Here is a 26604-nt window from a genome sequence, read left to right as displayed (position 1 = left end):
AAAGCTTACCTGGACCTAATAGGATGTATGGTAATCTTCAAGAACTGACTAAAATTTCACGATATTGTAGAACAAGAGATACCTGAGCATGTTGGCTGGACAACAATTTTTGTTTCTTTAAGTACCAACTCAAGAAAAATCCATTTTGAAGACGATGAACATTACTTTTCATTATCACTGGAAGCCTTCGAAATGTTCCAATTTACATTTGTTTTTTATGGTTGTGTTCCTAAAGCAGAAATAATATGTGTTTAATTGCATTACTTTTATAAGAAAGTACAAGCTACATACAATGCTTAATACAGGCAAACGTAAAATCCAATCTGATATTTGAGTTGACTTGAATTGGATTGTATACTCGTTTTGCTATGAGTTACTAAAAAAGGGTAAAAGTATAAATTAGTTTTTAAATGATTTTTTTGTTCCATTAGGGTTGAGTGAATTTAAAAATTCCTGTGGGTAGTGGACTGTGTCTTCGATATTATTCACGGTGTCTATCGATTGGTAATTTTTTTTTTTTTGGACCTTTGAATAATATTGTCATAATATTTAAAGTGACATAATGCTTCGGGGGTGATTCTGAACTGACAGCATCCTGTTCAGGAATTATTTAGGTACTTTTAGGTTACATTTTTGGCGATTTAGTAAGGATTCCTATATTTTATGCAAATATAATATAGCCTATGTTAACCGGGGAGATGTATAGCTTCCCAAAAGTGAAAGAATGCTTAAAGTCGGCTCAGTAGTTTAAAATTCAAATAAACATACAAATAAACAACATTTTCCTTATAAGATTAGTAAAGTGTCAACAAACAAGGACTTTAGATATAAGGAAACAATATAAAAGTTTTCAAAACACCTTATAAGCTGGAAAAGCCTAAGTCGGAGACATTTTATAAACGTCGCCGACTCGGTGGGGAAACATTATTTGCCTTTCGGCTGGCTAAGAATGGTGGAGAATTACAAATAGTAGTTTGAAGCAACTGCTGTTGTAGGCAAGGATATTATGTCTAGCATATATATGTCTAGCAAATATAATTATGATTGTAGCTTTAATTTCTCATTAAAAAAAGGTTGGATATTTTATCTTCACAAATCTTCACCGTCTTATTTGAATGCATCGCCACCAGGACTGGTACTTCTTAATTAGTATATGAAATTGAATCAAATCAAACTTTTACAAATCACAGCTAGAAATTCACAGATTCTTGAAGAGTTCCAAATGCAGAAATCGTGGCTACCACGCGCCCATCTCTAATGTGTGCTTGTGCCTGGCCTTTTTGTGCTTTCTGCACTCGTGTCGGTAAAGTGCTCATGGCGCCATTGATTGATGTCCAGGCTAAGTTAATTACGTGACTCAAAAAGTTGAGCAACTGAAGCAGCAAAAACTAAAGACGAGCGGACCGGACTTTGTAGTCAAAGCAACTAAAAAACTTGAAGCTTTTCGGCTAAGTGGCGCAATTAATTGATTTTCAAAGGAAAATATACTACAAATTCGTGAGCTCTACTTTCTGTACCATCCGGTGTGAGAGGCAGAAAGGCCGAGGGCGTGTTAGTTGGAACAAAGCGACTTGACAGCGCGTCATTCGAGTGAAAAACAATAATTACCAGAGGTGATGGCATCAAAATGATTATGATGTTGTTATTGTTGCTATTGTTATTGCTGTTGCTGATGGTTACTGGTTACTGGTTACTGCCGCTGTTGTTGCTTCACTCGTAGCTGCTGTCAGGCGTTGGCACAGATTACGCATTAAATAAATCATCGAGCTGAGCCGCGGCTGGTAAAATGTAATGCCCAAGCCCATACACGCACACACACACACACACACACACACACACACACACACACACACACATACAAACACTCCTTCAGAAACACATAATGCGGTGTTGTGTTTCTAACACTACACTTCACTTCACTTGAAGACTAGCGTTCAGATTTATTGTAAATAAGCATGATTATCATAGCAGCACGTATACGCCATGTTGAACTTGGCAGGCCAACAGTCATACAGACAGACACAGCACTACATACTCATAACAAGTTAATGGGTAGGCAACGGCAACAACAACAAGAGCAACATCAACAATAGACAGACAGTCAAGCCTAATCAGAGCTGTTTTCGCGACTTGGAAAGTATGAAGTTTCCTCCAAGTATCCCAAGTGGCTTACCAAGCACAAAATGGTTAGGCCTGTCAAGAGCAGTTCTATATACTTTGTACATGCACCCACATCTTACATAAGATGGTAACCACTTAGCATATACATTCTAAAAACAAGAAAGGAATGCTAGAGTCGAGCACGCTCAATGCTTAAATACCCTGTACCCACCTCACAAAAAAAGAAAAAATTAAACAAAATATATACAAGTATGTAAAATTAATTTACTAAAAATAGGTAATTTAATAAATTAATATAATTAACCAACCACTTATTCACAACTTTTTCCTTACTCCTCTGCTCTACATCTAATATTACTTGTATATCTTTTTTTTTTCTTTTTCTTTCTGTATTTACTCTCAATAAACGAATTAAAAAAAAAAAAAAAGCTATATCGACCCGTCTTGTCATTCTGATCGAGATATTATATATGCTCTTGGAGATCTGCCAGAGAGTATATATTTTACGATCAGAATGACGTTTTACAATCAGGATTAATGATCTAGGGGATTACTTAATTTCTGATTTAGCATGTCTGCTTAATTCGTTAATTTGGAAGAACGACAGGTATTCTCTAAAAAAACAATATCTATTCTGCTGTTGTTCACTTATATATGATTCTTTAGATAACCAGCTCGTCAAGCTTAATCTATGACATAATCAGTTATATAATATACTTCAATTCATTAATATTTACTTCTTCACTCCTAAAATCGAACTGAATTACAACCATTTACAGCTATGATAACTAAATAAATTTATTCCCATTTTTATAGCCTGTACCCAAAGGGTGAAAGGCTATACTAGTTTTGTGCGCATGTATGTAACACATAGAAGGAGGCGTGGCAGACTCCACAAAGTATATATATTCTTGATCAGGATGAGAAGCCGAGTCGATATAGCCTTGTCCGTCCGTCCGTCTGTCCGTCTGTCTGTCCGTCTGTCCGTATGAACGCAAGGATCTCAGAAAGTATAAGAGCTAGAATAACCAAACTTGGTTTCCATATTCTCCTAAGACCGAGAAAGTACGAGTTTGACTTTTTTTTCGATGCACCCCCCCACTCCCCCGCAATTCATGTTTTTTCTTATAACTTCCGTAATTCTCGGAATTTTGAAATAAATTTTGGTAGGTACATCCAGTTGGTACTAATGTGTCCGTATGCCAAATTTCATCATGATAGGTCAATTCTGAAGAAAGTTATAGCCATAAGTAAAATCGCTGCTAATGCGCTGCTTGCAGCTCTGTCGGCAGCGCTGCCCGCAGCTGTTGTTGTTGTTGCTGCTTTGGTTCAACTTTTTGCTGCATACATACACGCATATAAACACGTATAGGTACGTGATGTAAATGTATGCTGTTAAAACTGAACATAAACATGTATTCTAATTTAATTTAATTAATTCATTCATTAACTTTTTTTAATAATTTAATTTTTTTTTAAATTTTTTTTTTTAATTTTTCTTTTTTGTGGAGAGTACAGGCTATTTTACTGTCGGGCTTGCTCGACTGTAGCGTTCTATCTTGTTTAAAATGGTATTCTTCACCTAATTCTTGAGTAGCCTGGCTCCTTCAAATGTCATATTAATCATATGTCTTGTTGAGTAAAAATATACGTACTACAAGTATAGCATTAAATTTTTTCAGTAATGTAATTGTAATTGTTTTTTAGAAAATATTAAAAATATTAAATTAAACTATGTTTTGTGTTTAGTTTGTATTTATTAATTTCTATTAGTAGCTGCAAGACATTCCGCAAAAACAATTATGTATTACCTTATGACCTTACGACCCAAAACTCGATAATGTTTTTGAAATTAATTAGAAATTACGAATACTAAAGTACAATATGACAGCTAAACATTTAAAAGGGGGGATACACTTAAATACATGTATTTACTTACTTCCATATGAATTAAAAATACAATCTTGGCATTTGCATTTACATAAACGCCATGAAGTGTTTGTCTTTCTGATGATGAAATTTAAATGTTTAATTAAATAAACTCGTCGCTCAATTAAAATGTTACACAAAAAGGCAAGCACACACACACACACACACACTTATACACTCATTGGCATGTCAACTTGAGGGTGCATGCGCTCCAAAAAATGATGCACAGAGTAATATAGTAAGGTATATTTCTCTTTTAAGTCGTTTTCATTAGACGATTTACTGGCGCGTCGTCGCTGTCTCTTTCGACTCTACTGCACTCAAAGTCAAAACGATTTAACCTTTTAAGCACCACAGTAATACGACTAAAGCTGCTGGACGAATTCATGCCAAGCGCAGGAGCTGACAGATGGGGTGGAGAGGACCTGAGCCGATGAAATAGAGCGCTCGGTATGGGCGAGCCAAGGACGTTGATGTGTTTGCAACACATTGAGGTTACGCGAAGCGAAAGGAGCTGTACAGGGAGACAGCTGTGGCAGGGCGACAGACCCAACAGACAGTCAGACAGTTTTACAGAGAAACAAGCAATGCGGCCATGTATCAGCATGTACATACTTGTACATACATATATCTATTTATGTGATGCACTCAGAAAAAATCGCAAGCTATGGTTCTGATCAGATTCGAATTCGAAACTAAAATGGAAATACGCAGATAAAATGGAATCATCAAAACAAATAGAAAAGGCATGTGGCTGACCATCATGACAGAAGCATGATTCAAAAAATGTAAAAGTTTCATAAAATTTGATAATTGTCCAATAGGACAGATCTTAAATAATTAGTAAAGACTAAAAAAGAACCAGGTATAGTGTTGGAATGGTTGAACACATTTAAAAAAAAGACATTTAAGTGAAATGAAAATATACTTCGAAATTGTCTCAGATCAACCTTTATTCAAATTCAAATTTCGCTTTTTCCGTTTACTTAACTGGTTTCCAAATTTGTATTATCTCTAACTTCCATGTATTATATACGCGTTTAATTTGGTAATTTTATTTATTTTGTGAGTACAGTAAATGAAAGTATACTTTAAAATCTGAATCTATTGAAGGTACAACATATTCCATATTTTCTAACATTTTTTTTCTTTACTCCTCAGAAATGTATAAAATCTTCCATATTTCCAATGCTATTTATGAGAAAATACCAACAACGCCGTTTTTTCTCTGAGTGCACGGGCGCCTGCGAGAGTTACTGCGGTTGGGTTGGTGGCCGCAGTGGCTTTGGCTCACTTGGCTTATGTGCTGGGGAACGACGGGGCGGCTGTTTCTGTGCTGCTACCATGCGGGTCACTCATAAATAGTGGAATGCAACAGCAGCCTTTCATTGCGATACTTGAACCAAATGAAGAAAGACAATGAGATGCAAGGCTTAAGTGAGAGACAACGAGCGGTGCGGGCAAAAACAAAGACTAGGCTTAGCACAGGCACATGTGCATGCCTATAGTTGCAGATAAAGCACAAAGAAAAAGATACAAAAGTAGAGCAAGATAGAGCGAGTAACGGTATGAAGCATGTGTAAAGGGGGAGGGTTGAAGCAATTAGAATATAACCATGTTTTACTGCCTAAGAACGAGGTTATGTCGAATAAAAAACTGGTTAAATAATTGGCTTGAGTTGAGTTTAAGCAACAAGATGAAGGTCGTTGCTTGAAAATATGTACTGAATTAAAGAAACCTTCGATTCTGCTGAAATTGTACCACTTCAACTCCAAAACAAAAAATATATATATAAGTATATAAGAAAAGTATATTTCGAAAAAAAAAATATTGCTAATAAAACAATTTATAACTAGCCTTTCTAGTGATTATCAATTAGTTCAATGATTTAATTGCCATTTTGTTTTTTATTGCGTGTATTGGTGGGGTAAAAATTATTTTTCAGTTTTGTGCAAAAATATGTAAGCAACGGAGGGAAGCATCTCCGCCCCATAAAACAAATCGATATCCTTCGGTCGGGATGGACGCCTGACATCCAATTACGGCTGGACCTACATTTCTGGGCTCGTACAGAAACTCTCATAGTCCCCAGGCTAGACGTTAAGTTTAAATATTTCTTTATTTCATAAATAATATTATCCCTTGGTATTTGTAGCACCTATGTATTTGTATTGCTATAAGCTCGGATTTTCTGCTATTATACATTATTGAACTAAGTAGTAGTGTTCTCTCTGACAAGCTAATTTCTATTTAATATTCCCAGAATAAGGTAGTTATGATATGAAAAATAAACAAATAAATATAATATAATGACCGTTTTACTCTCTTCCATCATAAAGAGCCGCACTTTCCGCAAGCTCGCAATAACTGTATAGAGAGGAAGAAACTGCCACAGCAGCTCTGCATAGAATGTTGTTTTATCATTGGCAGGGGCAGCCGAGCCTGACGAGCCCGTCATCCCAGTACTCAGCTTAGCATGACAAACGTCATCACTTTGTGCCCCCCAGTCAAGCCCACATATACCGCTGAGCAGTCAGCAGCTGTCACAGCAGTGAGCGGAGACTTCAACGCCAAGCAAAACCGAAAAACCAAAAAGAAATGACATTGACATTTTGAATAATGACGCAGCAAAGGCGCCCATCAACTCAACTCGTACCCATTTCCAATACAAAGCGATAATGTTGGCGGGCAACCGAGAAGCCATCTCCCCCACGGTCCTTCGCCTGAGAGACGAGTTCCAAGAGAACTTCCGAATAGGGCCAAAGCAGCGGGATATGCGTTGGCCTCCAAATGCTTGGCACAGGCTGATGATAGAGATTAGCTGTAGCTTAGAATATGTGTGTGTGTGTGTGTGCTTTAAGACGAGGGGAAGGGGTCGGGCTGTAGTGAGATGTGGGGCTGATACAACAAAACTCATTTTGCCAGCTAATGCTGTTGAAAATGGCACTCAAGCGCAGCGCTAAGGCGACGACAATAGCAAAAAATACAGCAAAAACAAAAAAGCATCAAGTCCAACGGGGCATGAGGAAACGTGCAAAGTTAAAATGCAAAATGCTGGAAAATGCGTGCGAAAACACAAGCGACCCCCAGCGACGAAAAACTCGATTGCAATGCAGTTAGCTCTCGGAATAGAGTAAATATGAAAGGGGGAGAGTGTACGGGGAACTGCTGCTCCTTCTAATGAATAATGTCAAGGTGTTGTTAAGTGAATTTTGAAAAATGTCATTACAAATTCTGGCGTGCTCGACAGTAAAATGTAAAATGCAAAAAGCGAAAAGCGCACAGTTGGATAAAAGCAAAAAAGTGCAGCTACTGAGCAGAAAAGCTGGACCAATGTCCATACACAATGAATATTTGGGACATAAACTGGAAATCTGAAATAATTTATTTACGGCAACTATTTCACTTCTTTTATACACTTAACACATTAATGGAAGTTATTGGCATAATAACAGCAAAATTAATATAGAGAATATTTTACGTAACTCCTGCAAAAAAAGTGTATATACTTCTTCATTTTTCCAACGACACCCTCAAATATATAATGGACTTGAAAGTGTATTAAATATTAGGTCCGGCGTGGAGAGACAGTAGTGGAACCTACTTCCTTGGATAGTTTTTGGTATCTTTGGGGCAATCCATACATCGACGCATCCGTTGGTGAATGTGCCCATTGCACTGAGCTTTAAGCAACTATTTGTAAACAATTTTATTCAATGTGCACTTTTATCAATCAATTTCACTAGGCAGCGAAATCTTAAATATTTATTATTTGTTAATCGATAATTAATGCAGACATACATTTTGTTCCACAAATGCCACACATTTTTTCTGCGTCTTCCTCAATAATACACGATGATTTGTTAAGTAATCAAGGTGTTTCCGTTTCTTATTATCTAAGCCACTGTACTGTACACGGGGGAGCAAGTGGTCCAGTGACGGAGTCCGCCATTAAATGGCTAAATGGAGTAACAAAGCCCGACGCGGCCAAGTGGCCATAATCACAGAGGTGCAATTTGGTGCGAATAAAGAGGCGAGCAGGCGAATTGGAGATGCTTCAAAGTGTGAGCATGCTATGGGAAAGTGGAAAACACTTGTCTCGACTTGATGTATCGCCCAGTCGTACTTTTCTTAGTCTTCGTCTAGGAGCGTTGTGCCAAGAAATAAGCCAACAACAATAATAAATTCTCGCACAAAGTGAGAAGTACAAACTAAAGGCAGAACGGCAGCAATGTACAGTAATTCGCAGGACGAAAGCTGCAGTGAAAATAGTTGGAAAAACTAAAATTAAACTTGTTCCCAGCAGCCGCTTGTTAGCTCCCATCGCTGCCGCTGACACTGCCACTGCCGTTGCACTTTTTAATATAATTTTTTCGACTCTGCAGCCACGCCCACTTTCTGAACGCGCCCTTTCTAGCCTCCCCTTTAGATGCCATTTATGTGAGTGTGATGGGGTGTGTGTGTGAGGAACACGCGCTAAGTTCAAGGTAGTTGGACGGGTGTTTTGGGGCCTTTGAGTGTTGAAAAAACAACTTGAGATTGTAATTAGTTTTTGTTGCTGCCGGCTTTAAATGTGGTGCGCTCGCTGCTCAGCAAAAGGAAACTTTCAAATTGAACTGCGCCAACATTTAACTACACCCACATACACACCCCCGCGAACACTCCACTGAAAAACACCCATCCACCCACACAGAACAAACACACACACCCGACATTCGCAGCATGCCAGTGTGCACTACAAGCAAAACAAAATATTTTGCGGCTCCTACTTTTACACGCTGCCCAAGTCCCAGTGCGCGCCAAATTGCAAATATGTCTGTGAAAAATCTCATTAAGTATACGAAATGTGGTACGCCTGAATGGGAAAAACGCCGCAATGTCGTTGTCGTTGTCGTCGTCATCGTCATTGCCGGCAGTGGCAACATAAAAATGTAAAACGCTGGCATATAAAATGAGTGAAATGAAAAAGCAAAAGGGATAGGGATAGGGGAACAAAAAGCCAAAGGAATATATCTTGCACACTCAAAACAACGTTTATTAACACTTTTTAAGCAGTTTGAAAAAATTTACTATTTTTAAAACATTATGATTGTATTTAATACAAAGAAAAGTCGTTGAAAATCATTTTGCTTCCTTAACACTGTTTTGAATGAAGAGCATGAATCAATTGCTCCATTCAGACGAGGATTTTCCGTAAAGTATGGTAAAAATAAAACACATAACACATACACATAATGTCCAGAACTTTATTGAAATTTATAAGTAGAAGCATATTCCAAAAACCGTAGGTTAATTTAGGGCAAAAAACACAATAATTTGTATTCAAAAGCAGACTGGATGCATGTTTTTGTAAAGAATTGAATAACTTAAGATAAAATAATCAATCAGTATCAATAAACAGCCTCATCATGTATTTTAAATGTAGTACAGAATTCAGCGCAACACATTCCTCGTGATCTGCCTCAACCTTCTTGTCTTTTGTCTTTTTGTTTATTTTATCAATGTTTGAAACGGCACCAATATAAGGTTTAGTTTGGGTTCCAAACAAAGCCACAGCGAATCTAACTTTAACACCAGGGCAAGCCAAATCAAGACTGGAAAAAGCACCCTTGTTAAATCCAAGAAATGTTCAACACATTAACACTTAAATGTTTATGTTTTTTTATAGTACTTAGTCGGTATATGTAAGTCGCTGCATAACGAGCTACTTACCTCAAATCTATATAGTTAACAATGATTAATTATTTCATTTGTATTTATTTCATATACTAAATATTACAGTTGATTCGTGGAGATACAAAAGATTTTAATTTTTTGTTTGCAGCACTTATTTTGAAGACGAAAGTAGTCTATTTTTTTCTGAGTGTACAGCCAAAGTAAATCAAAATTATGAATGTCGCAAGAAAATATTTGCAAAGCGAATGAAAGAAAGTTACAGGATGAGAAGAAGCGGTTGTGGAAGAAGAAAAATATCAAGAGGAGGAAACAGCTCACTTAAATATCACAGCAGAGCCAAGCTGCGATTTAAATAATGAGTCCGAAAGTCAGATTTCTGCCGTTGTTGCTCGCGTTGTTTCTGACCCCCAAAAGCAAGCTGTGAAAAAATTATTTCAACAGGTCGCAGGCCAGGCTGTGCACGTATAGTAGGTCAAGTTTGAGTGGAGTTGAGTGTTTCAGTGTCTGCGTGTGCCAGTGGCCTTTTATGATGGCCATGAGCCAGGTGTGGGCAGAGGTGCAGACAAAGTTCATGGCTTACAGCCTGATGGTGGCTTATTGCGATTAAAGTGAAGTAGAAATGGACACGTTTCAGTTGGCAATAACTCCAGAAGGACCTGCTCGTACTCTCTGACCACATCTGTCGCTTCCTTTTTTTTACTTACTGTGTTCTTTATAATGTGCCCAATTTTGCATGTGATGTGGCATATTCTAGCTTACACTATAAAAACACTTTTATTGGTCTTTTGCCATTTCACTTCTTGTTCATCATCACAAAAAATGGCATACTTAATCATAGAAAATCGCCACATAATGCGTTCCGCCAAAAAGAACTGCAATAAATGAAAAAGATGAAGGGAAAAAATTAAAAGCATGGACAGCAAAATGAAAAGTTCGACTCACAGCCGAGGCATAGCTTTAATTTTCGTAGTGATTTGCGCAATTTATCCCCTTTCTCCACTTTGCAGTACTTACTATGATTACTGCCGAATGCTTAGTACTTTCAATTGAATGAAATATCGGCCTTCTCGCTTAGGCAATGCTTTTGTGTGCATTGTGCTTGTGCTCTTACCACTACATGGACTACATGCCATGAATATGAGTATTTAAGCAATGTCTTGAAAACATCAAAAACAAAAATCTGAAGAAATTTAATTCTAGCGAAATGTATTCTTTGGACAAATTGGCAAATAGCAAACCGCTGGAACACTGCAAATTTCTATTTTCCAAGTCCTAATAAAGTTAGTTTAGATAACAAACAAAAAAGAAACAAATATACCTTTTAGAACCCTAAAACAAACAATTTATTGCTTAACACATGTAACATTTACTTTTAATATAAAATAGCAGGATACAAAAATCAGGATTCTACAATTAACTATTATGCTGTCAGAAAGTATTTCAGTAGTATTTCAAAAGTTAGTATTTCAAAAGTTACGCAGCAAATGATAATAGTAAAAGTATTTACCAAGTAGGAGTCCAATATATTCGGAGTAGCCGTAAACAAAGTCCTATTGATTCGAGTTCCCTTTATACTTGTACTTTAATACTTATGAATAAGTGCCAATGTGCTAATTATTAAAGAAAATCGATCAAATCAGTTAGATAAATAAATGTTTTTCTTAACCGTAACATGACAACGTTCCATCTAATATGAACGTAACAGGTTATAGTTTGAATGCATTTCTTAAGTTGTGGACGTAGTATTCTTCAAACTGATGTAGCAAATAAATGCAAGTCGATCAGAGTATTTTGAGTATCCTTTTATTATTTATGTCAGTCATTGAAGTCACAGTGGAGTAACGTGCAACAATCAACTGCACACAAAAAGCGAGCAAAATAACGACTCAATAAATGATAATATTATTTCTCATAATGCGCTTCACAAATACCACAAAAAACGCAACAACAAATACAACAAAATCAGAAGCAGTCAGCAATCAGAGTCTAAGTTCGCGGTGGCGTTGGCGGTGGTGCTGGCGGTGGGGGTTGGCGTTGGTGGTGGCCCCTCATTGTGTGGCGCGCTTATGTCCGTTAAGCACGCAAATCGGTTATTATAATGCAAGCCACAATGCATATAAGTATATACTCAAAACGGTATGCACGAATGTGTCTGTGTGTGTGTGTGTGCATTACTATGATGTATGTATGTACCACAGCTTACAGATAATTGCCGGAAAATAGTTGCGCCGCTCCACGCTGCCAAATGTGCGAGCCAGATAAGGGAGAGCCATTTGTATAAAATAACTCGCAGCAGAAACAACAACAACAAAATAATCTGTAATAACAAACAAAGCAGCTATTTGTTATTGTTGTTTGATTTGCAAAGCGCTCCCCATTTGTTAAATAAATTGATGACATTGCCATTTAAGTAAGTAAACAAAGTGCGTTAAATGTGAAATGGTCACAATGGAATATGCGCACGAATAGGACAATAAAACAATAAAAGAACTGGACAGCGGTCGGCAACATTTATTCTCCCGTCAATGCAAATTTGTTGAATGTCCTGTAGTTTGTAAAACATTAATTAATTTGCTATTCATTTTCTACATACTCAATTGAGTATTTATAGTTATTCGATATACAAGTAAGTGAGGCTGTAAATGAACGTTTATCAAGGAACCATGCTTAGGTTAGGTTAAGATGGTTTTTATTGTTCTACCTTCACTAAAATTTTAGGCTTTGAGTTTAAGAGTTATTTCAAAAATAGGTGATGATATGTTCGTTTTTTTAAGGGAAAAAATGGTCGACTGTTCCATCCAAATACACGTATATATATTGGTAGAAGGTGTACAAAACTATTTATATTTGACTAGCAATTTCAAGAAATGCAGTTTTTGCAACATAAACAATGGCTCCAAAACTATCAAGCTAAATGGAGTTGATTTTCACAAAAAAATTATGCAGTCGGCCCAATATATTGTAACGAGGTCTTGGTGCACTTCACAGGATGTCGTCAAATTATGAGTTAGTTTTTATAGCCTGTACCCAAAGGGTGAAGGGCTATACTAGTTTTGTGCGCATGTATGTAACACACAGAAGGAGGCGTGGCAGACCCCACAAAGTATATATATTCTTGATCAGGATGAGAAGACGAGTCGATATAGCCATGTCCGTCTGTCCGTCTGTATGTATGAGCGCAAGGATCTCAGTAAGTACAAGAGCTAGGATAACCAAAATTGGTATCAAGGTTCCTATAAGCCCTAGGCAGAACGAGTTTGTTTATTTTTTCTGATACACCCCCCCCCCCCCCCCACTCCCCCGCAATTCGTATTTTTATACCCTGTACCCGTAGGGTAAAAAGGGTATATTAGGTTTGTGCAAAGTATGTAACATGCAGAAGGAAGCATCTCCCACCCCATAAAGTATATATATTCTGAATCAGCATGACGAGAGAAATCGATCTAGACATGTCCGTCCGTCCGTCCGTCTGTCCGTCTGGATGAACGCGAGGATCTCAGAAACTATAAAAGCTAGAATAACCAAAGTTGGCATCCAGATTTTCCTAGGTCCGAGAAAGGACGAGTTTATTTTATTTTTTGGAATTTTCCCCCCCTTCCCCCGCTACAGAATTTAGCGTCAATAGCGTCAACATTTCAAATGCTACCTAAACCAAACTTTGCACACATAATTTATATATAATTGTCTACTGTTGTATAAAATTTTATTCAATTCGGTCAATTCTAAGAAAGGTTATTAGCAAAACAAATTCTCTACAGTACAACCCCCACAAACTGCAGCAACAAGTTCGCTCTTCTTCTTCCTCTTTTTGCTGCTGCTATGGGCGCATTTAACTCAGTGACGGAAGTTTACATGGGTACAGGGTATTACACTGTCGGGCTTGCTCGACTGTAGCGTTCTCTCTTGTTTTTATTTAAGTTTATTTGTAAGCATATATAATAAACATAGATTGAACATGAAAATGTGAAGGGTCTCCATGGGGAGAAGAGGAATTAGATGGCACCTTGGTCTGCAAGCACACTCGAGGCAAAGTCAAAGTCAACTTTAAAAATACACATGTTTCTTTAAAGTTTTAGACGAACTCATGCCGGTCTATTTTTGTGGCGTCGCCTATTTAATCAACATTTTGTTAAAGTCGGTCGAATACACATAGATAAAAGATTTTAAGGTAAAGTATCTTTGTATATGAATAATTATTTTCGTTTTTTATACCCTGTACCCGTAGGGTAACAAGAGAGAACGCTAACGGGAATTCCAAAAAATAAAATAAACTCGTCCTTCCTCGGACCTAGGAGAATCTGGATGCCAACTTTGGTTATTCCACCTTTTATAGCTTCTGAGATCCTTGCGTTCATCCAGACGGACGGACAGACTGACGGACGGACATGTCTAGATCGATTTCTCTCGTCATGCTGATTCAGAATATATATACTTTATGGGGTCGGCGATCCTTTTTACCCAACGGGTACAGGGTAACTGTCCGTCCTGTAAACTGTCCGACTGTAAAATTATTCAAGCCCCACAAAAAGTTAAAATATTAATTGCGTTATCGATACCTTAGCTTAAATTGTAATAATTGTGTGTGTGTGTGTGGGGGGGGGGGGGGGGATAGCCAACTCTTAGTGCTCCCTTTCTGATTGACTAGTTAAATGAATTAATACGAAATAAATCTTCAGTTAAAACAAATCAATGCACTTGAGTTTCTCAGATAACGATAGTATAATAATTAACCTTACTGTTTACTCGGATTTACAAGTATAATAGGTAAACTACATATTTAATATTGTACATTAATTTAGTATATTTTATAAAAAAATGTACTTGCGTGAACAAAAATAATAAATTAGAGATAATACCTTGAAAATATATTTACATTTACACATAAAGCTTTCAAAAACAGACTCGGAAAGCTAAATGGCTATAATAAGATTATTTAATGTGACGGCATATGTGATCATTACAAAACAATTTTGTCCATCGCTATTTACTGCAAGCCAGCTTAGCTGGGACAGCAACCAAGCGTAAAGCTTGGCTTTAACAGCAACAGTGCTTTACGAACAGCTGGAGCCGCTCTCTTGCGCTCAAGCTTCTAGTATTTAGCTCTCTAGTTTTTGCTTCTATGTGTGCCTCCTCAGCTGTTCCCAGGTGAAGCGTGGTAGCAGCGGCAAGCAAAGGTGGACCACTTACTACATATTTGATCTTTTAGACGGGCTGTTTAGACAACTCTAGAGAAAGAGGCGCGGGGCACATTGAACATTGATGCCGAAGTCAGCGTCGACGCAGACGTCGCAGACGTCGCTGCTGCAATCGATGCTTCTCTAGTTGGACTGCGATCTTTCGGTTCAGCATTGAAGCGTTCAGTTGATTTTAGCTTGTGTCTCGGACAACAACCGGTGCGCGCTTGAGAACGTATAGTGGGGAGAAGAGATCAGGTGCGGATAAAATAAATGTCGGCGGTTTTGTAATGCGAGGCAAATAAAAGTGCAAAAGTTGGCGAAAAATTAGAACACGTTGGCAAAATTTGTTGTCATTGAATCACGACTGCGGTAAATACGAGTGCCTAAATACCAAGTGGGTACTGTGTGTGTGTGTGTGTGTGTGTGTGTGTGCGTGTGCGTGTTTGTATGGCTTATGGCTTATTGTCTAGTTTGGCTTTTTGTCTAATTGCACGAGGGAACGATACAAATCAAGGCAAAGCGATAGTAGCAACAACACTAGCACAGCCGAAGCAACAACATAATGGCAAAGTAATGCTCAGATTTCGCATGCGCACCATACCGTCTGCCTGAGTCTTCAGTTTTGCCATTTCAGCAGCAAATTGTGTCTTTACCCTGACTCCGTCTGTCGCTGTAATTACTTCTCTGCATTTGTGTGCGTCCGCGTGTTCAATCTTTGCTCAATCACACATTTTTGTAAAGCTGTTGTGGTTGTTGTTGCTGCTGCTGCTGCTGCTGCGACCGCTGCTCTCTGTAGCCGCAACCAAAAAAAAAACTGGTTGAAAATAATAAATAAAACATACCAAAAGTAAACGTGTTCTTTTAGATTTTGTATTGTGGCTTTGCAAACACACGGGCACATACACACGTACACATAAAACAAGCAAAGTTAGTTAGAAAAATATAATATAATTGTGTGTGGCCGCAAGGAAAAATAAAATCAACGTTTTTTTATTTTATGTCTTTATTTACAATTTGCTGCCGTCCAGTGCCAGTGAAGTGTGCAATTTACTCAAAATAGAAGAATACTAGAAACCTAACAAGTAAACAACGATCGAAGCACCACCTGCGATTGCAATAACAACAGCAACAACAATAAGAAATCGCAAAGAACAGGTAACTACAAGTCGCATTACAATGTAAATAAGCGAAAATACATGCAAATTGCAGCTCAATTTCAAGGATGTCAGCAAAATGAAAAGAAAATCTCTAAAATGCACTGCACTCTAGAATTCCCATTCAACTTACGCTCCACACCGGTTTTGCGGGCAAGGGATTTCAGTAAATGCCACCGCATCAGAGCAACAACAACGCGCCATGATTTCTTTAAAAACTTTATCGTCAACGACCTGCTCCAATTCGATTTATGAAGCCCAAGGTCAGCAGCAGCAGCAGCAGTAACCGCCGCAGAAAATTTAGTAACAGCAGCTGCTGCTGCTGCGACGCTTTAAATGCAAACTCAGCTTAAGTTGTAGTAAGACGGTCCGTCAGCTGCGCTGTCTGCGTCGCACAGTGGTCCGGTTTTGCTTTCAAAGTGGGTGAACACAACAGGCATTAATATTCATAGTTTTACGAATTCGTTTTTGTCCCACATCAAAATTATTTATTTATACCCTCTTTAGTCATTTTTTAACGTTCCGAGTTTGAACCCGAACCCTGATACGTCTTTTGAAATTAAGACAATTTGTTTATGAATATATATTTACTTTAGTAAGCTTATATTAAACAGGAGAATGAATGTTTCATAAGTACTGAGACTTGATGCGTGCACAAGTTATTTTTCAACTACTTGTACTTAGCTTGGAAAAATCAATACTAATCGTTTTTTATGTTTAATATTTGAATATCAAGTAAGAGTATTTTGATGTTGGATTTTAAAACATTACAAAAATTGTTTTGTCTCAAAGTTCCTTTATTTATATTCAAATTTGAGAAAGGTGTGTTGCATATTTGCATTTATGGGTTGCACTTAAATGAATTTAATGAATAATCGTAAAATTTAATTTGAATTTCACTTTTGTATCGTGGAGTTGTGTGACATAAAATTTCAATTCAAGCCATCGTACATTACTGTCAATGCCTTGACTGTAGTGTCGATATTTTTTGTAGGTTTTTAGGTTTTTTGAACCTGTTCAATCGGGCTTTGTTTGTTGCTACTACTACTACTACTAGTACTTTTGCTACAGCTACTGTTTTCGCTGGTGCCAAAGTTCGTTGATACACCAGTCAATAGATAGCGGGTCCTTCAACTTTGAAATGCTTGATTAGGTCGTCTGAGCCGAGATTTGCAACTAGCTAGTTATTAAATGATTTAATGAATTGTAATTACATGCTTTAAGCTCACACTTAACCTTTCTGCTTACCGCAACAATGAGCGCAAGTACAACTACAACAACAACAACAACAACAACAGCTACCACGTCGAAAGTGAGCAACAAAACTAGTAAATGTGACCGCATTACTTTGCACAATTAAACCCGCAAAACTGCTTTACTGGGAACGTTTGCCTTTGGCTCGGTGGCAGTGGAATTTCAAAAGCATTTTAACGCACTAAGCCAAACCGAAAAGGTCATAACAAAACTGTAGTAAAATGAAACTAAAAACAGAAATAAAAAACAATCAGAAGTAGGGAATGAAAGATTAACGCAATTACAGGTGAGCACCACTGTTGTTATTGTCGCATTAATTCTGACTAATTAAATTAATAAATTATGCAACGATTATAAAGCGTTTGCACGCAAACCAAACCAAACCGAACCGAACAGAACCGAACCTAACCGTAGTGCACTTTGTGGTCAGGTCGGGCACTTGTATATAATGTCTATACATTTTTTATGGCTGCCTCTTTTGAACGCATGCCGCTGATTTTTGACATCTGGGCCAACGGAACTTGCTGGCCACACTCTCCCGCTGTCGTGCTGTCCGACTTGTTTTCATTATTTTACATGAATTGCAGAAATCACGATTTATCGCAAAGTCAAGTGAATCACTTAATAAACCATTATGGACTTTCGGTTAGTCATTAAGTTCTTACGATACTCCTACTTGGCATGAATTTTGATTTTAATTTTAGCCGAGCGTTTTATTACTTCGAGTAAATGTAGGTGGCGGAATAAACTTGGCTAAGTAGCGAAAGTAATGGCTGATAACTTTGAGCCTTATAGTCGCAGTCGTGTCGGCCTTACTCACTGTGTGGTTTCCAATTCTATTCACTGCCCTTTGGCATATCTGATTTCAAGAACACCCAATGCTATTTAGTCTTAAGAGTCGTCGTCTGGATTTCAATTTTCTTTCATCAAATAAAATAGCAGCATTTCTTCATATCATCATGATCGACATAATTGTTAAGCTTCAAGCCGAGAGCCGCTTATTCTGAAGATGGACTTTAGCATATAACATCGAAAAAATACATAAAGCACATCAAATAAAAGTTATATTCTTAATTTGCTTATCAGCCTCTATAGCTTTTTCTTTTTTTTGAATTATGATAAAATCCTGAGCCAAATAGTGAGGAGTTTTTCCATTTTATACAACGTGAAGAACTGTTTTCATTAATAGCTGGTCAGCAAAATATCTGCGAGTAAATCAGCAAAAGAAACAATATATAGTATACTTTTATATCTAAGTTCTTCTAATAGATAATCATTTTCGCTCAGACAGCTTGGGCGGCACAAAAATTTGAAAAAGTTTGCACATAGGCGTTGAAAAGTAAGTCCCAAATAAATGTGTGTAGTAGTTAAGAATACATTAGTATTTTTATCTTTTTAAATTATAATTGCATTATATTCATGACGGAAAATTCTTTTAACCCAACTGATCTGATATAAATCAATCTATATAAGTCCACTGTAATGTAATTCTCTGTAATTCTCGTGTAAAAAACAATTATAAGGTAATAGAACTGAATAAAACATTGTCTTTAATGTTTGATGATTTGTCAGTTTTTGTCTAATAGTAACAATTAACTGAAACTACAGCATTTTAAAAAATTAATGCAATATTCTAATTCAATTCAAAACAGACGCATGGAGTGTTATTAACAAAATTTAAACAGACATCACCGACAATGTAAATCAATTGGCATTAAACATTATTCCTCTTTTGCCTTTAAAGCGCGAATAACGCCAAGTGACAGCAATAACATTCAATTTTTTGTTTGTAGTTTAACATTAATTTATTTGATTTCTTGTGCATATAAAATTTCCACCTGATTTGTGAACATTTCGCATGCACTCTTCGCAGATTTGCAGCCAAATGATTTTTATTGAGCTTGTCAAGGCGGTTCGCCATTTTGGCCGTTTGTTATATCTGCTTCCTGGCCGCGTGGTCAAAACGGATGCTGTCGTTGTTCAGGAAATTGATTTACAAGCTATGCGAAAAATGCCGACAAAAGCAAGAACAACAAAAACCACAACAACATTTGTAGGGGAGAATAAAAAAGAAATGATTTTTATTTATATAGTTATATAATTATTCAATTAAATGACCACACATGTAAAAATTGGTAGCGATGCGACGCGATGTCGACCAAAAAAGCCACCAATAAAAATAAACAACAAACACAAATAAATTGTTGAAACGCATTGGCGACGCCGATGCAATCAAAGTCGTACTTGATAAATGAAAAAATGCAACAATATTTAATTAATATATTTAATTTAATTTGTAAAAGTTCTGAAAAAAAATGCACGTGCGAGATGCATGAGCAAAAAAATGGCGAAAGGAGACAAATTGTGCACGTGTTGAGTTTGAATGGATGGGCATCATTATACTCTACACTCGATAGGTAAAAGGGTATTATGAAGTTGACTAGAAGAGTTGCTCTATATATATCAATGGATCTTTGATAGTACGAGTATAGGAGCTAGAGCCAACAAAACTGGCAGGCTGTTTTTCTGAATCAATTGCGTACTATAAAGTTATATAGAGACATATAAAGCTAATAAAATTGTATTATTATTACATTTTAAATCAAATTTAATAATTTCTGCAACTCAAACATTCTGTTTAATCTATTTTGAAAAATATGTGACATAAATACGGGTTTTTCTCAGGTTGATCACTGAGATCAGAAAGCCATTTTCGACAGCAAATTGTTCAAAAACTTCTACAGCGAGAGTGTATTTGAAAATGGTCATTCAGTTCAATTTCTATTGGTTTTCGCTCATTGTATGTATTTCTTTTAATTTTTTATTCATTTTCCCCATTTCGGATGACATATTGATAGACATAAGATAGACAATTCAGTTATAAAAGAACAAATGAGATCCTCTTCAGAATAATTGATAAATAAAACCGAATACCTTGTCCATCAGGAAACTTGAATCTGTCCATATCAGCAGGAGAGCCAGCTACTGGAGCTGGAAAACACTGCTCGGTATTTGCTTATCTATAAAACAAAAATATTATTATTTTGAGTGCTTTAGCCCAATTATTTCCAACTTATTCTATATTTTCATTTTGTTAAACCCTTGCACGGCTGAGAACAACAAATACCCTCCTATACTTCAAATGTTGCAATAAAAATTTATTGTGCCCCAAAGAGTCGTAACAGAAATGATAAGCAAATCAATTTGCATTCTCAAAAGAAATTGCACTTACATTTAATTATTGTCGATAACATTTAACGCTAAAGTTGGAGTTGTGCCTGTCGCCCTTAACGACGAAAATATTTAGCAATACGGGTACGTTCGCACATTAAATATATATATACATCTTGTAGATATGTATGTATTTGTGCGAACTAGGGTGCAAGTGCGTGAAAATCGTAATGACGAAATAAACATAGGCGCTCTCAATAAAAAATCAATAGCTTATGGCTATAAACAATCAATGCTTATGAGAAATAGATTTTCCATGCCATTATTTTTTATATGCCCAAAAATAAATGCTTTGATGGATTTATGCAAAGTTTTCTGTGGAATCATATAGTCGTACTTCGGCCAGACGACATTTCCGTGGCCGTAGGACATCATGAAGGGAGCTCAACGACATCACTGGCAATGAGAACCACTGGCAATGACAACCACTAACGGTAATAAGCCGCTTGTAAGGCGAAACACTGCGATGTAAATATAGTATACACGTATATGTATTGGGGAGAAAAATGGCTGCTATATGCACATATATATTACGTTTGACACATTTGCATAATCTTGAGCAAATCTTTGGTAACAAGTAATCGAAAATAAATTTGCATAACAAATACCAGCGAAGAGGGCAACGCCAGCAACAAAAACACACAGCGGAGCAACAATATTCCAGCGATGCTAGACTAGGCAGATAATGCCGCTTCCTGCCAGACTTCTGCCATTGATTTTCAAAATCAATACTAAATAAAAACTTCCAACACACACATACTATACGAGTACGTATAGTACATGCGAGGATATTTGTTAGCAAGAAAAATGCGTGCCCACCTGACTTTTTGCATTGAAGTGTAACAAAATTTAATCACAATTTAAATTGAAAAATCATTCAGCGGGCAAAACAAGTGGCGCCGCTTTTGCATATTTCACCAGATAGAACAAACAAGAACAACAACAACAACAACAGCAACAGATCCATACATACGTCAGGTGAGGCGAGCGGAATATGCCGAGAGTTTTCAAATGAAATGGGCGTAAAGTAATTGCCAAATATTTACATACATATGTAATATTTACATATAAAGAGGCATATGTAACGGTTTGTTTTGTTGATGCTGCCGCCGCCGTTCCCGCTGCAACTGTTTTTGCTGACTGGGAACCCCCATTTGCATTCCGTTACAAAAATTTCACCGGTTTGGCAATTTTTTTAAATACCCCCGAGACATGCGAAATATGAATAAAATGCCACAGGCAGATTGCTCTGATTTCATTTAAATCTGTTCAGCAGCAACACCATCGAGATTGGGAGAGCTACGCAGCTCCTGGTATTGCGTATTCGTTTGACTCTTGACTACATTACTAAGCCTTAGAATATACTGTTGTAATTATGCAGTTCACATTGAAACGGAATTATCTAGCATTGCCAGCTGACCTTTCAGACTTACAAAAAACCATACTTATGCCGGATACAAGGTCACCGAAATTTTCTACAGAAGAATTCAAGTTAATTCTTTGAAGCATGGAAGAGCCTAGACAACGATTTCTGCGTCGCTTTGGAGTTATCTGACTCCAGCCGTTGGATTTCGGCGCATAATGAAAAAAATCATGTCACTGCTACGATGAAAATTGTTCTCCAAGAAAGCCAATGTGATGGGCGATCAACAGAAAGAATGCTTAATAATGACTAACTATTTCTACGATAATTCCAGAAATATGCAGAAATGCTTAACAAAGCATGAACTGAAATGTTGTCATTGAACCATATGCCTCATATATCAAATGTAGGTATATGTCTTGTAAAAATATGATTAATATAATAAATAGTTTCATTGCATAATTAAATGTTGCTGTAAAACCAATTACTTATCCAAACTTCACGGCCAACGTGTACTTCAGTGTACATTTTTGATGATCGATAGACGGTTAGTTCAATGTAGTTCAATTTTTAATTTAACTTTCAATTATTATGAAAAATTAAAGTTGCTACTAATACAACTATAGTACTAGGACAGTGTCCTCAATGTCAACAAATGCCCAACTATACTTTGAAAATGTCATCAAATATGTGGCGATTAATTGCATATATTTTCCAAATTAGCTTTAAATGGATGTTGAAGTCCATTCTTACTTTAAAATACTTTATATATAATAAAGTAATTTTCGCATGTTTGCTAATCTGTGAGCTAAGTTTCAGGAGGAATACTATTTGGAAGTCTATGTGTTTCATTTTGAAAAGACGTACTGGATAAAACATTCTTCTGTCAAGCCAGTCCGTTTTCTAGCTTTTCATTTTTACATAATCCCTTTGCACTTTTATAATACTTTAAAATAAATTGTAGTTTCAATCGATAGCCACCACTTCCGTTTCCAAGTGCAACATTGTCAACAGTCTAAATAAGTTTTCATTAACGCAGCTCTTACGCTTACTTAAGCATGGCTCAGAAAATGAATCTGTGCCGGAAAGATGCCACAGCCAGCTTATTCCAAGCTAATGACTCTTTCGAGTGCTACTTGAATACATTCAGGCGTCCAACAGCAGACCAGCAAAGCAGTTAGTCGGCCAAGGAGCCTTCTCGACTTACAAGACAAAGCCGCTTACGGCTCTGGCGGATAGAAAAGCGCATAGTCGTCTCATTTCGCTTCTCACAACTGTGCGGTTTTTCAAAAATGGAGGCAATGCTAAAAAAATCAGTTTACGATTACTCACTGCTGCAGCAACAACGACGGCTGCAAAACAAATAAACTTGACTAAGCGCTGAAACAGCATGACTAGCCATCGCACAGTGGACAGCACGCACACATCATTTTATTGGGCAGAAATTGTATGCACTATTTTAAAATGTGATCAGGCTACAAATAGACACACTATTTGGCATAGCGTGTCGAAGCTTTATCGTACAGGTGTTTATAATAGGCCTATGAAAACGCTGGAATAGTAAGAATTTACTAATCATTTCATTAGAAAAGCAATTTCGCTCTTTCGTCTCCAAAAATGGAACTCCCAGCAGATGTTTTCATAAATGAAAATTACCAATAAGTTCAATCTCTCAGGTATTCACAAAATTATTAGAAAAATGTATTTTCTTTAGAATAGTCTTGTAAAATAAATGGCTTGGCTTATTAAATAAAAAACGCACAACGTAAGTAAAAGATCAGCAGTAAACTTCCTAAAATGAATGTTATGTGCACAAAACAGATTTAAGAAAAAACTTACGAATTCTAGCTTAAATAATAAGTATTGTTTGTCAACTAATTACATGATTCGCTTTGACCTTCAAGAGCTGCTTCTTTGCTTTACTTCTTTAAAACTTACAAATACCTATTTGTATGGGATCCAAATTTATAAAAAAAAAAACGTGCTGTGAGCCACTGTGCGATGACGCAGAATGACTGTAAGCCAAAGAGTTGAAACTTGAAACTTGGCCGGGTCACTTCTTGGCCAACAATAGCGTCATGAAAGCCAAAATGCGTTCAACTGTGTAGAACGCCTGTCGCTCTTGTTTAATTGTTTCTTTTTCCCCCCATTCTTTTCATTACGGACTAAATTTAGTTGAAACTAACTGCAGATTTGAAATGGGCTCAGAGCATAATAAAAGTAATAATAATAATAATGAAAACCTGAACATGGCCAGTAGAACAAGCTTGCGATTGACTGAACGAAACGGACGAATGAGCGAGAGAGCCGGTGTGGAAAAATGTGCATAATTGGGTGGAAAATTTTTGCGCAATTTGGTCGGCAACCACATACATATGCATGCGTGCGTGTTTGTGTGAGTGTTAATTATTACAATTCATTCTTTATAAACAAATGAAATAAAATGAAAGCTTACCTATAAATTAAATACACGTTCGAACGCTGTAGCGCAATGTAATTGAATTATGGAGGCATACAAATATTAAATGACCTTTTGTTGTCTCTCGATTTTTGCTGTAGCTAACTAGCGATAGTAATATGCATGAGTATAAGTGTTTGTGCATGTTTGTTGAATCGCAGCTGCTCCACTCAATTGCAGGCGCACAAAACAAAACGAAATACAAGTAAATAAATATTTGGGTATGTATATATAAATAAATTCCACAAATATTGTAGTCCAATGGAATGAATTGCTCGTCTTGCCAAGTTGTCTATATTGCATATGAAAATATGGAAAATGCTCGTTCTTATATATGTTTTTATTGGTGAACAAAATGGTTTTTGACCAATGCATTGATGTGAAACGAGTGAGCAACTGGGCGCACATTGGCATGCAACATATCCCTTGGCTTGTGCATTTCGATCGGCAGTTTGTTTAACTTTCTGCTACTAATTGTCGAACGTAATGCTTTCATTGATATTTTTTTATACTAACACAAACTGTTTGATTCAGGTATCTCATTCACCCACTCGAATTTATTTTTGTTTACAAGCAGCGTCTTTTTTTTTTTTTGGTATCGAAAAACCACCAACAATTTTTGTGACCCAGTTTTATTCTTCTAGTTTTTTTTCTCTTCGAATAATTGTACAACTCTATTTATTTTTATCCAAGCTTTTGTATCTTTTATTTCAATTTATTTAACTGAGCATAAATATTCAAGCTTATCGATTCATATTAAATATATTACAACTATACAAAAATTTGAACTTTTGGCTATAGCTTGTTATGGTAAACATCAATTGATCAATTAATTGACATACTGGCACTTAAAAACCACGTTTTAATTTGCTCTGTTCATATCAAAGAAGCGGGCCTGTTTCATAAAACAAACATAAAAAAAATCGATTCTAATGCTCATTTTAATTAAAATGGAAAAGCTATTAGCGTTTAAAAGCCATATAACTGACAAAACTAATTAGAATACAATATTCTGCAACAACTGAGAACACATATATATTTACTGTGATTGCATTTTTTGCGTTACTCTCACCACTCTCTTCAATGCACTAATTTGCGAAACTCATCAGCTGCATTAAATTTCAAATAATATATAAAATGCTTGATACGCCAGCAAAGGTAATCAAAAATTCACTCAAAAAGGAATTTAATCGTTTAAATGTTTACACAGATGCAGAGAAAAGCAGAGAGGGATAGTAAACAAAATATCACACACATAGAATGTACATATGTGCATAAACATACAGCCTTTGTGCGTAGTATATGGAAATAAATGGTAAACACGACTCGAAGTACTGCATCAGCCAAGGCTCTCGGTTCGAGGAACACAGCAAGAACATACTCGCCCAGAGCTCAGAAAGTCAAGCTGTGCAAGGATTGCCTGTCAAGAGTTTTGAACCGACAAACCAACCAGGCGACCAACCGACTATGTGTGTATAAGTGTGCGCTTCTATCCGTTTCATTGCTCGGCAGCTTCCAACGTGTATGGCAACGCGGCGTATACTTGATCGATTTCAGCTTAGGTTCAATGCATGCAGAATGCGCGACTACACTTTGGTTGCATTCGTGAAAGTGCGCTGTCTGCAAAGTGATTGTTGCTGTCACAAAGGCATCTACCCATACACACACACGCACATGCATAAACACCTATACCTATGTATGTGTGTGCATAAGTATGTTTGTATGCATGTATGTAACAGCTGTTGCAGGCTTGCACCCAACAGCAAAACTTTTTCTGCCTCCATTGCCGCTGTCTGCAGTCCCGTCCCTAAGCGACCGCCAGACCCCTACTTCCCGTCTTATGCCTACCACTGATGCACTCTATGTTTAGATGTTGCAGACAACATTTGCTGTTGCTGATGTTGTTGCCGCCGTTGCGACTGCTACATTGTCTCGAGGCTCTGCTCGATGCCGCCAACAACCCAATCATCATCATCAGATTTAACATCATCATCATGCAGAGCTCGTTGGTATGCCAACGCTGATCCTTGTTCAACTATTTCTGTGACTTCTGCTGTTGTAACTCTCGAACTTGTTCCTGTTCTTGCTGCTGTTGTCAAGTGGAAATGTGTTCGTGCAATATGCAGACACAAATATTTCAGTCTTGCTGTTAGTAGAGATCTGCATAAAAAGAGCCGGAGTAGTAGTACCGAACGTATTTTATTTGTTAAAATGTATTACTTTTATTATTCCAAGGAGTTC

At 36.9% G+C, this 26604-nt stretch overlaps 1 protein-coding gene across 2 annotated transcripts in view; it reads left to right on the top strand.

Annotated features, from left to right (window-relative positions):
* The first annotated feature begins 15115 nt into the window (after nucleotides 1-15115).
* The window catches only part of LOC115625040 (ABC transporter G family member 20), a 76799-nt gene continuing 65310 nt past the window's right edge, over nucleotides 15116-26604 (top strand). The window contains exons 1-2 of one of the 2 annotated variants that reach the window (XM_030519887.1): nucleotides 15116-15272; nucleotides 15932-16058. The gene's annotated coding sequence lies outside the window, so the exon portion shown is untranslated. Of the gene's footprint in view, nucleotides 15298-15931; nucleotides 16059-26604 lie in introns of both variants that reach the window. The other variant, XM_030519886.1, reaches the window with a different exon arrangement.

This window comes from Scaptodrosophila lebanonensis, unplaced genomic scaffold, assembly GCF_003285725.1.
Source record: "Scaptodrosophila lebanonensis strain 11010-0011.00,11010-0021.00 unplaced genomic scaffold, SlebRS2 tig00000072-arrow-pilon, whole genome shotgun sequence".
Taxonomy (NCBI): domain Eukaryota; kingdom Metazoa; phylum Arthropoda; class Insecta; order Diptera; family Drosophilidae; genus Scaptodrosophila; species Scaptodrosophila lebanonensis.
This window is presented reverse-complemented; position numbering and strand designations above follow the sequence as displayed.